The sequence below is a fragment of the Sinohyriopsis cumingii genome, chromosome 14 (assembly GCF_028554795.1).
Source record: "Sinohyriopsis cumingii isolate HCF-2022 chromosome 14, ASM2855479v2, whole genome shotgun sequence".
Lineage (NCBI taxonomy): Eukaryota > Metazoa > Mollusca > Bivalvia > Unionida > Unionidae > Sinohyriopsis > Sinohyriopsis cumingii.
In genome coordinates this window covers 62856581-62874974 of record NC_142974.1, presented here as the reverse complement: position 1 = coordinate 62874974, position 18394 = coordinate 62856581, and the positions used below count along the sequence as shown (strand labels likewise).

Genomic DNA, 18394 nt, shown 5'->3' with positions numbered 1-18394 from the left:
ATATATATATATATATAGAGAGAGAGAGAGAGAGAGAGAGAGAGAGAGTCTCTACTGGTGCAATTTTTGGATTGATTTCAATTCTTATCAACACCTAATTGATGCCTTAGCAAGAACAGCAAGGACTATCACACAATAAGCTCGCGTGTGTTGGGTTATTATAATCATCGTTATCTCTACTAAATGTTCACTGGGAGGTTTAAACCGTGTTGTTAAAAAAGGGGTCTGGAAATGTATGTGAAAAGAAGAGCGTTAATAACGCAATAAATGCGTATATGTGCCCTTTTAAGTACTAGGTATGCTGGACATAGTCTTAATTGAAACATTGGAAAAACAAGTACTTAAAGAATTGCACAACTTTTGCTAAGGCGGGGACACGTTTATACGTATACAATCCACTTAACTTACATTCACTATCCCATATGTACAATTAACGATCGATTCGATTGCACAATGTCCGCTTAATTTCCTGATCTTTAATCAAATTCAAAAGCATACGATCACACCATACTTACTGAGTTTGATTCACAATAGCCAGCAGCTTAATATCTGCTTGTACTATCTGGGTTTTGTCTTCGATTTCTGGCCCTGATAGCAGTACCGTATTGACTGTTTTATTTTGTATTATACTCCTTTGTCTTTTTAAATGACAACACACATCCCTTTCCACTCCCATATGCATTTTATACCCACCCCCACCCACACACACATATATATATATATATATATATATATATATATATATATATATATTCAAGTCACCGGAGAACCACTCATCCAGACCCCGTCTCAATGACAATTAAAATATGCAGAATGTCAGACCTAACTCCTTGGTTGGGGTCATTTAAGACAATACTCGCTATCTGAATGCTGCCAATAACATTATGATATCGCTCTGTTTCTGCTAACTCTCTCTTAGATATCTCTTATTGAAAAGCGCGTTTATCATTCACACGTCCTTGATAGCTTATTAGTGCACTAATGCATGCGGAAATAATGAGATTGACATGATTTGCTCATAAATAAAACCAAATTATGGTCACAAAAGCTATCTAAATTCAAAATAGTTAGGTATGATTATATTTTACATACAAAATTTATACAGTTAACATATCATAGCAATGTTTCAAAATATTCGATCGGTTGGTTTCGAAGATTTAATCTGGTGGTGGCAGTTTGAATATTTATTTTCTTTTTGATCGGTACAGTTAGTTTTGCTCAAATAATATGATCGAAATAACATTTTGTGCTCGATACAATAAGAACATGTGATATTGTTCAAATCATCTTTATAATGTGAGCTTGTTAAACAAAATTGTAGGCCTCGGCCACAATTTGCTTTCTGTACTGTTGCAATTAGTTCGCACTTCATTCAAAAGGATTTCCTCCTCCACGCTGCCATCAGTTAGATTTGAGGGCAACATTTGAGCGTCTCTCAAAGCACTTAAATGATACTACAATCTAATGTAATTTCACAATAACTAACTACTTATAGACAATCACATGCTCTCCAAATCTTCCATGTGCTAAGAAGCGACCTTGTAACCTTGTAGTTTTAATGACGGTTTTATGCCAAATGCGACAAAATATATCTGTTTCTGATTTATTTATTGTTTGTTGCAGCCCTAGGCATATCTATTTATGTGTGTCGAGCGTTATTTCATCGATAACTGATCTTTGGTGCATGTTCAAAATATTGCATTGTGTCCTGTTAATTTTAACGGAATATTTCTACATGGTTGTCATCCGAATTACGTTTAATTGTTTCCAACACATATGCCAGGACAGTTGAAAAGTACGCACGTTTATGTTAAATACTTTTTAGGATCCTGTATAGAACATGCTACACATATATACTTGAAACGTATTGAAGAAATGAATCTAATAAGTGGCAAGCCCTCATCATTGGGCGCTCACAAGGTTAAAAAAAACGCAATCTAAGTGCAGAGCAAATTCCACATTGCCTTAGCAGCTCTCTTTACAGATGTTATGGAATATCTGAGCCACCAACTTTTGATCTTGTCCAGGACTTCCGAAACTGCTTGTGAAATCACCGAAGGTTTCAGCGAAATGCATCACACGTGTAAATGCACGGGTAGTTAAATTGCGTGTTTGTCTTCCATGACTTAGCAGCTACATGGATAACTTTTCTCGTAGTAGCTAACATTTTAATGTCAGCTTCAAAGGCTCGACAAACTGCGTGGGATTGTAGTACAACTTATTCATGTTTGTTTTATCAATGTGCTGAACCTCTGATGAGACTACAATGCCCTCCAAATATCGCGCTGTCACTAATAGCAATCTTAGCCTACATACCTATTTTAATGAACTATTTACAAATATTTTTGTACCTCCTGTAGGATCAACCGGGTTTAAGTCATGTTTGACTGGCACGGTTATTACGTTTTGTTTTATGAGCAAGATCATGTTGATAATATGCATTATCGATACTAATTATAGATAGTTTTAAATTCTATGTTTGGTTGTTTGAATCAGCTAGTATATCCATATGTGTTCCAGGCTCACAATAAATTATGTATAGTTCACTAGGGTATTTGCTAGAAGGTGTCGTATATAAATTTACTAACGCAACAGCCACATCACTGCTACAAGACTGATATTAATCCCGAGTTTGAGTCTAATGTCGCTCAACACCGAGCAGAATTTTGACCTATCACAGCTCTACTATTACAAATTTAAACCATATTGGATGTTCAGTACGTTTCTTCAGGTGGCATCGCACAAAATATGAGTACATAATTGTGTTATATCACAATTAACATTAACATGCCATCAGAAAAATAGAAATTAACCGTCATTCATATATCCGCACGGAGAACGCCATGAATTATCAAGCAGGGTGATTTTATTCCGAACTTAGTTCATGCATATTTTAGCTGTCTGAACCGGCTCCGGGAAGTACATTTCTTGTACCTGATCATACGATAATTAGCACCGGATTGCTTGTATGCGACGCTACTGTCGGAGTCCAGCCATGTTAAAATATAATCAAAATTTCTGTGGAAGTGCTTCAGCTATCAAAGACGTCTTTTATCCGAACGTAAATAATCTTGTCGTGTTATTGATAGAACATCAACACAACATCAATAGAATATTTCACTGAGGGTGACACAAGACACATACATAATCTATGTAACACAATAATATGGACATGTGCCTAATATTAGTGTGGATAAGTGTTGCATGCCAATAATACTGTGTGGTATTCAGACGCATGAGCTTGCAAACTTTCATTTGAAACGCATTCATAATGACTGATCGTACTATGAGGTTTGAAATATAACTATGAAGTTATAAAGGTGTACCACTTGACTAGAACTTCAAGAAGATGTGTACCCGATTTGGACATGACAAGTTAAACAATTCTGATGAGTATGACGTTATAACCTAAGAGTGATACTATAGAAGAGTAAGAAGAGCGACCCTTAAAAGATGGTTGTTAAAACATGGAACTGATCCGTAATGCATGGCTGGCCATGTACGTATCAAAGAGATGCTACAATCGCAACAGACTGCTATGGAACACAAACCGGAGCGTATTAAACGTTGTTTAAAGTAGTAAATGTTATGATATGAGCAGAAGGAAAAATAGGAAGAAAGGACGATGATAGGAATAAAAGAGGAACATGGCTTTCCCGTGAAAGTGCCAATGATATGAAATAATTCCAGGAGGGCAACCGTGGTGACTGCCGGAAAATCGTTCATAGCTACCACCATCAGTGTAAGAATCAATGGATCTTTCAAAATCTGATATATGTCGCTCTTAAGATTCATCCTGAGTAGACATATAGTAGGTTTAAATGTATACGCATATGTGTCTTGATGATGCTAATTTTACGAACAACACTGCGACAGACAAGGATCGAAGCGGAAGGAGATCGAAATCACCTAAATAACTGCTCCTCTCTGCAATTGTAAAGGTGTGTTTGACCACAACAGATTTTGTAGTTACACAATTAGACAAGTTGTCGGATCTGTACTGGAATTAAAGAAACAAAATCAAAAGAGCAAAAAACTCCCCTCCCGCTGATAATGAGCAGATATACGGAAGTTAAGCATTAGCAGATCTGATTTTCAGGCTGCGAACATTAATTGTCACTCGAACCGTTTCGTAATCGACTGATTTAAGCAGTTATAACTTTTATGAAGTTCTGATAAAAATGATTTCGTCTGGCACTGACTGAGCGTTATATTCAAATTGACATATGTGTTAATTGTCTAAATGATCTTCATCATCTAATTGCCATTATAAACCATAAGGTGTATTTTGGAAATCAGAGTTATACTTATGGCTAAAGTTCAACAGAGATTCTTGACTGCTCATGTTTGAAGTTTCCTTGAAATTCAATTAGTAAAAAGTATCATCTTCCATCACGTGATACTCATTTAGTATTCACTACATACTGATACTGAATATGTCGGAGACAAATATTATTTATTACAGGTTTACGAAAGGAAGCCATTTATGTGGGTATTCTACGTATATATTTACTTTTCAGTTTTAGGTACGATTTTTCATCATAATATTAGAGTTAAACATGAACTAGGACTTTTGCTATTAACCAAACTATAAGATGTTAATATTAAACTATATCTTTATTATATAAATGATTGTTGAATAAATCCATTAAAATTGATTGAGGATTTCAAGTCTCCATCGTTATATAATGTTACATTGCTTGACATTGCAAAATGAAGCCTCGATTCGAACTCATCTTTCATCAAGAGGATCTATTCGAAACTATTTCCTGCAATATCACAAGTTTCATCTTTCTGTGTAATTACCACTACTTTATCAAATATTTTTCACACACAAAAGAAAATACTGCTTATACAGCTTCAAGTAATTAAAGCATGCGTCATGATTTTACAGATTTGATTTTGTTACGAGCGTATGAACACAATGTTAATGATTAGTAGGCTCATGTGGTACGGGCAGGAGAGGCAGGTGTATAGATCGCAATTTTTGAACAAGTATATTATTTTACTATTGATGTAGCAGGCAGTTGTTTGCTTGAAGAAATAGTTGTTTATATTAAAATACGGCATTTTCTATTTTTAAAGAGTTGGAAGACACGTTTTAATACCATGAGAGTGATATGTAACTGCTGACAGTTATTTTGATTGCATCTGAGAGTACCTAGTTTGTTAACGAAATGGGTAATTGATAATCTTGCACAATTGCATGTACAGTATGTCTCCAATAATGTTATTGCTATACCATAATGTAGTTCAGATGCTTATGCATAAATGTGGCATATTCATGCTGTGACAATGATAAAGCACACAGTTTAAATGATATAGTACAGTCAATGGTTGTATTGGATGTTCTGTATGCCACATAAAATGCGTGTACTATTTAAAATAGGTATTAAAAAGTAGAATGACTGGTCCAACACTTTCCAGTTGAACAAATACTTTATATGGTGAAACCATTGTCCGATAGTTGATACGAAAGCTTAGGTAATTTCACACTAAAGGGATGATTAGATCGGCGCGTACTTGATCATCTTAAACTAAATGTGATGATCAGAAAGGCGCGTACTTGATAATATACATAATTGGTTCCACATCTGATTTAATATTATACATCCGCAGAATTCATTGGTTTTGTTTGGCTACTCAGCGCACCAATTTGTTTCATGGTCATTAGCATTTACTGTAAATAACTCTTCATTATACTGAATTACAATTGTTTCAGCTTTGTTCGAGTTGTATATAAACAATGTTACAACCAAAGGGTCTCATACTTGTTGCAGTTTCACGCTTCCATATCGTCATTCAAATACCACGAACTACACTATATTACGTATTGGTAAATATATGTCTTTCTTAAATCAGAAACAGGTGTTTCAAACTCGTGTTCAATATGCTATTATAATCGCCACTATAAAGTGCAGCTAGTTAATTTTGTATTATGTATATATTGATTATTGTTTGAGAAAAACCAGAAGTGTACGCTCAAATTGTCTTAGTTTTATTTTATGATGATTACGTAGGTGGCTATTAAACCAATCTTATATTTAAATACAATGGCAGGACTCTCAAAATCAGATTGTTGATAGTATACTAAATTATTGCATGAAATGCCTGCCAAAACTACTTTCACCAACCCGTTTTAAACAACCTGGATAGTGTATTGTTAGTTATATTCAGTGATTTTAGTTTGTTTTATCATGCAAATGTACTCATTAATTAATTCTTAGTTGATCCAACGAATTATTTGTTCATTGTGTATTAAATGGTTTGTTTTCTTTTTCAATATCTCTCCTGTAACTTTAATGCAGTTTTTAGTAAGTCTAAACTTCGGATTAATAACTCATGCACGTTCGTGCTTTTTGTTGTATATATATTCATTCTGTTGAAGCTTTTACTTTAGTCTTTTAATGAAAAAAGAAATATCCAGCACGGAAATGTCAATAACATTACAATGGTAACGACTTGTAAATTTATTTGATTGTGTTTAAAATATATGGGCAGTTTTAAATGAAATTTGAGGCAAACTATATTTTTCCGTTTCATTCGGGATTAGACGAGGCTTACATATTTTCAGGGTTGATAGATACAGTCTTGCTCATAACATGTTTTTGCTGAGACGGGTTACTCTCTTCTCTAACCATTAAAACGAGGCAGCATTTGTAAACAAGTGCAAACACTGTTTGTTGTAAAGTAATTTGTACTTGTTCATTGTTAAACAAGTTAGGCGAGGTAAAATAAATTATCTCTCTGTCTCTGTCTCTCTCTCTCTCTGTCTCTCTCTCTCAAATGAGTAATAATTTCCACTGAGAAGCTCAATCAACGATCTGCATACAGCACAAACTATTTTAATAAGGAAATTAATAGCGATCCAAAAAGTTTGCATACTATTGCATTAAACGTTCTTGCTACTTGAAGTAGTTCCCCGTCTCCGTTTGATAAACGATTGTGTAAGAAAGCTAACAGACCAGCATATGTCAATATTGGACTGTATTTATCACATGGATAAAGGACACATTTCTCTACAATTTCGTCATCCACCTACCTCAAATTTTAAAGTTATATAATATGTACGTTACAGAAGCATTATACAATTTAACTCAGTGAGTGAGCGTAATTCATGAAGAGGTGGTGCGCGCACGTTTGCAGACTTCTTAATATGACCAGCTTTATGTACTATATGTACACAAGCTGAATTGTGTTGGATATTTTGAACATTAATACTATTTCACACCTAAATATGTTCATGTTTGTGACTTCATTCCTTATGTAATTAGAAATGACATTATCAAAATTGGTATGGTTCCTGACAAATGCATTTATTCTGCTTAATTTAAATGTGTTTGCATATTCTTGGCTTTCATACAATTGTACTTGTATGACATTAAAGCTGATGATTGTGTATAATAACACGTATTCGATACCATGGAGCATCAGAACGAGTAATCAAAGTCTCAATACAAATAATAAATAATGTAATCAGCACGCTCAATGTCTGAACCTACGTCAGTGGGTATCGTGAATCCATTAATTGCTTTTTTTAGACTTTGCAAAATCAACCCAAGTTTTAAGTGTGCGTCGGAAACTATACGCACCAGGAACGCGAAAAGAACACACATAAACTGGACCCGTTTCGATGCAAGTTTTGAACGTGTTTTAAGTTAGTAGTCACCACAGTGTTATGATTATGATGAAAGCACCCATCTTTAGTATAAATTCTTTCTTGTCACAAATATTTCGTGACAGGTTGGGAAATGCCAGGTTTAGTAACTGTCACTGAACGAATAAAAAGACAAAGACGATTATAATAACGCTTCGAAGTCCCAACAGATACTGGATGAATTATTTGAGCTTATCAGCCTCAGGAGTTATTACAAGTATTCTTCCACCAGTATCATCAATTATTACAAACAATGTTAAAACGTCTTAGTTAAAGCAAAATGTGTTTGTATAGAATCCCGGTAATGGCGTAAGTTGATGACCATGGACATGGCTCACATATATGGCAAACAAACCTTCTCGGTAACATAATGTCCAGGAATGTTTGTAATAACCTATGCAGATATAATTGCACTTTGATCACCACATATTCTCTTGCATGGCATTTGTTGTAAGGGCATAGTTGGAACTAAGGCTTGCCAACAGTGAATCCAGATTACATCATATTGAATCACTGGAGGTAAAATGTATGTGCGCTTCATAGATTATAACGAATTCATCTCGTCGTGGATATAAATTTTATACATTATAAAACTAACAATTTCACATTAGGATAACAGAGGTAAAATGTATATGTGTGCTATATAGATTCTGACATAACCTGCTGGTTCTGGATACATGTGACACACAACTGAAACAAAACCAATTGTGGACACCACATAAACTTAGACCTTTCTCCATAAGGACAACTGTAAACAAATTTAACGTGGACGCCAGTCTGAAAAGACACACACGTTATGTGAAGTAAAGGAAATTTAGCGTGCTAGAAGATTACAGAATTACATTTTCATATTTCAAAAACCAAACCTTCACAATTGTTGTAGGTCAGGGTCTTCTTTTACCCAGTGGAATATTACGATATCATAGCATATATATAATTCTTGTGGCTTATTCACAAAGTTTGTATATTTATGTCGAGGACCACATATTCCCTGGTAATTGATGGGTTCTCTGGGAGTGTGTCGATCGATCACTACATACAATCGAAATTTACAACTTGCGTCAATATATGTATAAAATATCTGTCTGCAATATCGGTTTCCATTTAGGCAGTTACCATCGATAGAACACACATTCGTTTTAAAATCAGAGTTTTAGCTGTTGATTTTTCGTTAGAGTTTAAATTATAGGAGTTGGTTAGTCATATTAAGCTACTTTTCGTTGCAGTTTCCATGACCTGGAGCTCATCCGGTTCATTAGAACAATAATATTTAAAGGAACTTGAGGCTGCTTCTACGTATTCTTTATACAGTTATGAGCGGTCCGAATATGTCTTTGCATAACGTTATGTGATATTAACATTTTCAGTGCTCTACTTTTGAAATATCACTATGGTTCATTCATTTCGGTTACATTATATAATAAGGGACCATTGAAATTCTCATATATTGATACTGGTTATAATGTGGAAGGCCATACGAAACAATTCGTACTATTTGGAAAGAACAGCAAACAAAAACATAATAATAAAAAATAAATGAAACTGGAATTGTTGGCTCATTACCCTGAATTTCAACAACTACTGAATTAGGTGAAAAGTCATTGTCAGATGGTTGACGGCATATATTTGGTAAGTTCAAGCTAGATGAAATGATCAGGTTTGTACTTATTTCGTGACATATATAGTGGGGTCCACGATTGCTTTTGTATTCAACATACATGTGAGTTGTACTCAGCGCTCCAATTTGTTTCATATTCGTTACCTTTACAAGATTAACTATTCGTCATACTACTGTACTAATAATATTAGCATAGTGCCAATTATAAATAGACACATGTCCTATATTCCATAACCTCCTGAAAAGCTGTCTTAACTTCTAGTGTACTTGCCATCCTTTTGGTAATACGTTGTACATTGTATTATTGTTCGGGAAATTTTTATCCTTTTGCAACGAAATTATGTATTTCAGAATGGAAAGCCATGTTTTATATGTTATTTTAGCAACAGATGTAATGTAAATTCAGTTAAAATACAAAATAGTTAAAGCGTAATGTAGAACAGAATAAATATCAGACCTTACATATTCCTTTAATTTTAATCTATATTGGTATTTAGAGTTAGACCAACTGACATGACTCGCATACTGAGATTATCATCCAACACATGCTAAACGTACAAATGTGTTCGACATCAGCAATATAGTTCTTAATTTGATTGATTTATGGGTGATACTTGTAATATACATTTTATTTTATTGAATATGGGATTCAATGGTTTGGTATCTATCGAACTGAACATTTGACCTAATCACTCACAAATTAAAAAAGGCAGAAGAAAAATACAGTATATTATATAGCGCCTAAGATATATCTTTGAGGTAAAAACGTACATTGTGTTACTGCTGCTGTCTTGAATACTTTAATAGCATGTTCGATGTTTGCGAAAACGGTTAACTTTGCAATGTGTCATAAAAATATCATTTTACAACGTTGTCGAGTTTTAATAAATTATTACACGAGCAGCCGGATAGGGAGGCTCCATTCAGTGACTAGATTTAAGCAAATTTGCAGTACGTGTGTGCACTCTTTTCGATTGTATGTTCATTTTCCACATACATATTCAATCACCTCACTCATTAATGATTTACTAGCATTATTTTTCCTTTTTGTAATTTAGCTGGTATGTTTTCATTGAATTTCTCTTAAGGAATGTTAATGTATCTTTTATTTAACACTATTATGAGCCTATTGTTTTATATAAATTCATGTCTTGTTCTGAATATTCATTTAGTTTATATGGTTCGTATCGATATTTTAATTTTCAAACGAGCTTCAAGTTGACATAATTCAGTACTAAAAGTTCAACCTTGACACCATTTCAAAATAAATGTAAACGATAGTTTATGATAAAAATATTTCCTTTTAATTTGTTATTATGCTATTCTTTCATGATTCCAAGTTTAAGTGGTACAATCCGTTCCAGTCTTGCTTACAACTCTCTTATTTAGCAAGACGGGCCATGCTGTGTAATTTATCCAGGTACACACGCCATGTACGGAAAATTTACTTGTTCGTCTTTAGCCAAGTTATGAGTCATATTTCCAAGTTGAAGAGGTACACGTTTTGTGGCTGAATAGCTTTGTTTGGCCACCATTGGATGACACATAGTATAGTGTGCAGATAAGTCGTGGACATTTTAGTGCCAGAGCTATTAGTGGAAATATGTTTCGCCAGGGAGAATAGTTGTATCATTTCTTTTACCTTTGCAGGATTGTTTTACCTTATTTGCCTAATTTACAACTTATTGTCAAATGTTTTTACATATTATCGTGAATAAGAAATGATTTAATTTATGCAGTATAGACAATGCAGTATATCAAGTGCCGTGGAATAATTGCACTCATACACGCAATCCTCTTTGTATGTTCGTGTGAATGGAGTAAGATTGGTGATCACGTGAGTTAGGTACAATATAAACGTCTGTTGTTATGGTAGTATTGCTTGATCAACGTTTATAGTCCACTGAATAAACGGCACGTGAAAGGTAAGTACACGTTTCTTTAGGTTACATACAATTTAACTGGGTGCAGGAAACGTTTACACCTACCATTTTGTTGACCATATTCTTAAATGGATTAAGTAGTTCGCATTGACAATGCATTGATTTTTTCCTCATTTAAATTGATACACCAATTCACAAGACAGGACGTATCCGCCATTATTATATGTTATGTATCATGAAGGTTAAATATCGGGACAAATGATAGAAACATATCATTATGTATCTATAGCGTAACTACCTTTATTTGGATGAGAATGGTTGGTAACCGCAATGATTAACATATATATGAAGAGCTGCCAAGCCAAAAAAAATAAAATATAAGTGAAGAATCATACTTTTCACTTGTGAGACTGGATAACACTTCAGTGGCTTATGCAGCAGGGTGCATGGTGCGTCCTAGAACAATATTTTTTATGAGTTGGGAATTGGACAGTATATCGTTTTAATGCGATTATTGATAACATTACATGCAGAGAAACCAATCGCATATAGTATGTCAACGTTTAAAGTAAGCGAGTGACTTTTTTGTTTCTGTACTAGTGTATTTAGCCAGGAGCGCAACAGGAAGCGGTTGATGCCCTCCTTTACATTTATGTGTATTAGAACTGGTATATGTTTTGTTAATAATATTATTCTTTAGTTTATGCAGGACAGTGTAACATTTTATTATTCATCAAAATTACCAGGCGTCGACAGTGTTCATTTGTATCGTTAAGACTTGCTTTCTTGAACTTAATACATCTGTTCCAACGACTTATCTGTGTAATTTAGTAAATATATCTTACCTATTATTATATTAGTTGAGCAGATTGAGGTTATTTTAAAAGAAGAAGAACAAATCTCCACAATAATATTCGTTCATATAAAAAATAACGCGGTCACTTAAAATAGTATAATTAATCTTAATTGCAACTGATCATGACTGTCTTCTCTATTGCTGGACATTACGGGCGATAATAAGCATGTATTTACAGTTACCAATTAGTGCATGTGTACATGTGCATGTATGTGTGTGCAATATAGATTGTTAGAGTAATAGAGAGGCGGAAAATAGTTACTTTAGCTTATTTATCAGATCCATAGTGATTTATGGAGTAATTACCATATACTGAAATTTTAAGGAAAGGGCATGAGCATATTATAAGTTATTTGTACGGACGCCAATAACCGTCATTCGGACCACTTATCTTATGTACATAGTAAGGCTTAAACATGAAGTTACGAACACATCAAACTATTTTTATGAAGTTGCAGCTGCTCCGTTAATCGTATAGTGACTCGAATCGTTAAGAAATATAGATATTGACCGAACAGATTGCAGTGTCTATTGCGAGAAGATAATTTAGGCGAATACAATGCATTTTTTGTCTTCAAATTACTACAACGACATTCATCTGATATATATTGTGGTCTCACAGATAAAGCCGAGACGACCCAAATGAAGGTAAAATGTTTATAATATTTATATATTTCAGTGAAGAAAAGTTTAGAAGTAAACCTAAATAAATCAAATGTAATATCATTCGTTTTCTTCGGAGCGCTTAAGCATTGTTCTAATAAACACGGATGTACAAGCACTTGTAATTCAACTGTTTCATTAATATACGTTTAAATCCTAGATAAATTAATTTTCCACACCTTTGCTGCATTTCTTAAGTTGCCTAAGAATGTAATTGCAGGTGGATGAAATAAAAGATAAAAGGAGAAATGGCCGGATAGGCAAATAACAAAAAAGATTGATCGCTAATTAGCGAAAGGATGGCTGACGGAACTGACCGACATACAAACATACAATGCAACATGTAGGTGAACATTTAGTAAAATTTCCACGCACTGTAAAGGAGATGGTCAGATTTACAGGGATAAAGGACAGAGAAACGGACAGACGAATGAACAAATTTTTAGACAGAGAGAGAAGGTGAAGTATGGAAAATTGGACTGCAGCAAGGGCGGTGTTTCCAATAATTATATGGCAATGACAAACCAATTGTAAGATCGATGTGATTTTAAAAATGCGAATAAACAAAAAATGGTTTGACTAATTCTGTACCCATTCGTTCATTTAGGAATGAAGGAAACCTGAAATGGCAATCAAATTATTTTTTTAGAGGTCACTACCTATACATATTAAATCAGGAACACATTCCCAAGCATAATCCTTGTAATTTTACCACATTTACAAAGCAATGTCTTCGTTCAATTGAATGTCTATTTGTTTCTTTCTCCGCTTCGATCCGCCTTCATCTATGTGCATTTACTTTTACCGCCACCCTTTGAGAATTTTACTTTGAAACTTCACTAGATTTGCAGCATTGACGCATTTATTACCAAAACCTTTTTCTGTGGAATACATGCTGGCCAAAAGCTTTGAAAATAAGCAGAAAATGCTTAGTCGCATTACGTATTATCATTATCGCGTATTATGTCCAATTAGTGGACCCCGGGTGTTCGTGTGGTCTACGGTTCTCGCAGCTTTATATCAACGACATTTTACATCTATCCGAGTCACTAGTTGGGCCAACGAAGATATCTGCGAAAGCTTGCTAGTAGCTTTCAGTGAGTCGATATTACTATCCCGGATTTGTCCTCTCCTGAGGCATTTGTCGCCGTGTATATAGCTAATAATGAACTCAACAATGGAGTCAACCCCAAAAGAAGAATATGTGCATACGAAACGTTAACGTACACTGGATTCAAATGTATCTCTATTACTTTGACTCAATCTTTTCATTATATTAAACACTGAATTCCTATTAAGAGAGCATCAGTCATAAAACCTTATATCAGTCACATATTTAAAATACAAACATAATTTAACACTTGCATCACAATATAACTACTATGAATTTGATTACAAACATAATAGATTCAGTACAAATATGAATTCATAATTGTGATAGCTACGCGGATATGATATTGAACGGAAAAGAGCTATACAGATCTGGAACTGCATGACAAAACGAGATAAACAGTTTTAAAACTATGAGTATGTATTGATATTTGTGAGATTCTTCTTACATATATCTTACTTTCTTAGTTCAGCAAAATATTTGCATCTAGTAAAATCGTGACAGTCATCAACTAGTCTTGTGAGGCACTTCTTTCACATTTTCTCTCAGATGTACACAAATTCAGTCGCCTTTCCGTTTAAACGTGATATATGTGAGTCGTTTTTACGGATCTTAGTTTCAATGTTCGCCTACTTTTGGGGCAGCGCTGCGAAACAATATTGTCATGGCAATAAAGATGTTTTACCAATATCGTTAGATATACTCAACTAAATCCTTATTTGGAGGACTGATTATATCGTAATATTTTAAAATATTATATATTCCACGCAATGTTCTTGTTAATGTCACAATCACATTTTGATAATATAATCAAGCAAGACGAGTTAATGAAATAGTATTTAGATCGCAAGTCTGTGTAATCTGTCACTTCAATGTATGAAAGGACTCAAAAGAGATCCGCGTATATATTTTCTCAAACAGTTCAATGGCGTGAAATCTAAATGGATATTCTGTTTACTCATTGTCGAGTCCTTTTGAAATAGTTTGAATTTATTTTACAGTCCATAGTACGTATTCAAATCATCAATGCAAAGTAATCGTTCTTTATATAAAATAAGTTGAACGGTAATTCAACGCTTTTTGAAAAGGTATTTGTACTGATAGAGCAACCGATCCTGCTTGGCGAGCTGCCAGGTACAGCTTAATTATTTTCCATTGTAAGGGTAAATACGTTAGTGAAAAATTCAGGCCTCCCGCTAGGTCGGAACAAATGATTAAAAGTATATGTGAACGGAAAAAGTGCATAATGAATGATAACCCATCATGCTGGCTTCCAATTAAATGTGAGTGTTAAGTTAATCAAATAAAAGTGGATATCTCCCTCAATAGGTATGTCAGATAGAGAGATAGAGAGAGAGAGAGAGAGAGATTCGTTTTGGCATTGTTTGTAAACGTTGTAGAAGTAGTATTTTAAATATATCTACGTTTTCGCTGAAATAGGAAGATGAAGTTGTCTTTCTTATTTCTTTACAGAGGAATGCAGTTTATTTTGGCTGTATAGCTAATCACCCATAACAGTATACATATATGTTATAATCCTTGCATTGAAGCTAGATTGCACTGCAACACGCTGTTTAGTGCACAGTGGTTTTATTTCATAATTACCCTCTAGTTCTTGCATTTCCAATTTGAGCATCACCATGTGTACGAAGACATTCGGAAATGAAAAATGCACGTACGCTTATGGATAGGATGCATAGTCTTCCTTTGTTATGAGATTCCATTAACTTGTATATTTTGATGTTTTATACATATCTAAAACATGACCTATTTAACATTGCTATTGAAGCAGAGTCAAAACTGTGTTTCCGTAGTGTCAACTCTTAGGGTCAACTGCTTTCCTGTCTTGTTGCAGTCGCTAATAACTACATTGCTGTATGTATGTATGCATGCATGTATTATGTAAGTAAGTATGTATGTATGTATATATGTATGTATGTATGGATGTATGTATGCATGTATGCATGTATGTATGTATGTATGTATGTATGATGTATGCATGTATGCATGCATGTATGTATGTAGGTATGTATGCATGTATGTATGAATGTATGTATGTATGTATGTATGTATGTATGTATGTGTGTATGTGTATGCATGTATGCATGCATGTATGTATGTAGGTATGTATGCATGTATGTATGAATGTATGTATGTCTGTATGTATGCATGTATGTATGTATGTATGCATGCATGTATGTATGCATGTACGTATGAATGTATATGTGTATGCATGTATGTATGTATGTATGTCTGTATGTATGTATGTAAGTACGTATGTATGTATATGTGTATGCATATATGCATGCATGTATGTGTGAAGGTATGTATGCATGCATGTATGAATGTATGTATGTCTGTATGTATGTATGTATGTATGCATATATGCATGCATGTATGTATGCATGCATGTATGTATGAATGTATGTATGTATGTACGGATGTATGTATGTATACATGCATGAATGTATGCAAGCATGCATGCATATATATATATATATATATATATATATATATATATATATATATATATATATATATATATATATATTAGGTTCATTATAATATCTCCTGTTTTTTTTTCTTCTGTATTACTTTATTCTCTGTGGATTGACTCATTGCCGGGGAAGTGTAACCTCAAATGTTAGAACTATTTACATCAGGACAAAGCTGCATATTCGGTTAAACATAGGAAAATAATGATGAGTATCATGCATTTTCTTTGTATTTATTTACTTGTAAAGCTCTTCACATTTTGTCACAGTGTTGCACAGAAACACATAATGCTTTTCCTGCCAGACTGTTACACAATTTCTCAATTATAACACCTCTAAATCAGATAACTGAAAAATACACAATTTCAATAGTTGAACTGCACAATTGAAACAGTCTTGAAAATTATAATGGATATTTCACATTTCGGGCCATATTTCTGGTGAGAAAATAGCAAGTTTCTTTAATCACTCGTAGTCCATGATAATAAATATCAGTTATCTTTTTAGACAATTATAGGGTTACGAAAAAAAATAAACCAGAATATGGGTTGAACAAAATGTTTCACATCCGGTAAATATTCCTTGTTCATTGTTATGCACTCTGGTAAATTGAGTCTAAAATTATTTTTTTTGCCACAAGGCTTCTTTCAAACGGCATACCGGTTTTCCTTTGCAGAATGAAATGAATGGTCTCTGATTTGTCATTATTAACTGGATGTATATTATGAGTCATTGTTTTTACGGGTTCTTAAAGACAGAAAGACATTTTTATATTCATTGACCTGAGTAAATTAGCGCTAGTTGCTGGTTAATTAATAATATGGAATCGATTTATTAGTCTTCGGCTGGATTTGGGAGAGGTAAAGCAGCAATTAGCAAACTTGCCCAAGCTGCTCATGTAAAGATTCCTGTTGCAGCATTATGGTTATCTAAACAGGTTGTTTGGCAAAATTTACCTTCAACCACCTAAACGAATCGAGCACGCACACCTTGACGTCAGCGTACCTAATGAGGTTCATCAGGCCGATATTATGTTTCTTCCACATGATACCGTCAATAACAAAACCTACAAATATGTTTTAACGATAGTTGATATCGCTAGCAGATATAAAGAAGCGGAGCCGCTAATAACTAAAACAGCCACTGAGGTCGCGGATGCATTTAGTACAATTTATCAGCGAGGTAGTCTAAGGTGGCCAAATTTACTTCAAGTTGACCCCGGTAGAGACTTTTTAGGTGCGGTATCATTTTTAATGAAACAAAATAACGTCAAAATACGGCGAGGACACAAAGGAATCATCGAGATCAAGCAATTGTTGAACGATTCAATAAAATACTTGCTAAGCGATTATTTGGGTATCAATATGCGAGAGAATTTATTACCGATGAAAGATCTCACGAATGGGTCGAGAGATTACCATATGTAATTAACGCGATAAATAACGAAATAACACGAACAATATCGATGAAACCAGCTTATCGCGATTACAAAAACAATTATGCCAATAAAACGGCGTGATTTTTCAACACAACCAGTGCTAGGTAGTATAATCGTGCGATATTTATATAAGCTAGGTGGAGCTGAAGGTGGCCGAAAAAGAGCGACTGATCCAGTCTGGGGTGTTACATCACATAAAATATCCACCGTGACAAGGTCATCAGGAAGACCAGCAAATTATATTATTGATTCACTTGCTCCTCAGCTTGGATTTACTCGTGAAGAACTGCAAATAATTCCCGCGGATACTCAGTTTCCACCTAAATCACTTACATAACACGTCTTTTGCATTCTGAACACGCCAACGAGACATTTTCTCGTGTGTAGCCGAGATCATTATTTTTTCTGTCCACGGTAAATTGTCTTGGATCATTGTTTTGATATTTCCATAGCATTATACAATTACAGATCGTGCAGTGATTATATTGTTGCTGTTTTAGTGACATTATAACATCAACATCTAGGTCGAATTTGTAATTATATTTTTTTATCAAATTGTTTGTAGCTAGATAATTGTTTACTTAATTATGTCGTCGGATGTTTCGTCGTTAGTTATCATCTCATCCAGAACTATCCGCGTCAACTGAGATATTTTTCTAACCTAGATACGGCT

General features: G+C 34.1%; 1 protein-coding gene across 1 annotated transcript in view; it reads left to right on the top strand.

Annotated features, from left to right (window-relative positions):
* The first annotated feature begins 11153 nt into the window (after window positions 1-11153).
* Window positions 11154-18394, top strand: part of LOC149783986 (uncharacterized) — a 36260-nt gene continuing 29019 nt past the window's right edge. The window contains exon 1 of the mRNA XM_089932092.1: window positions 11154-11200. The gene's annotated coding sequence lies outside the window, so the exon portion shown is untranslated. The remainder of the gene's footprint in view (window positions 11201-18394) is intronic.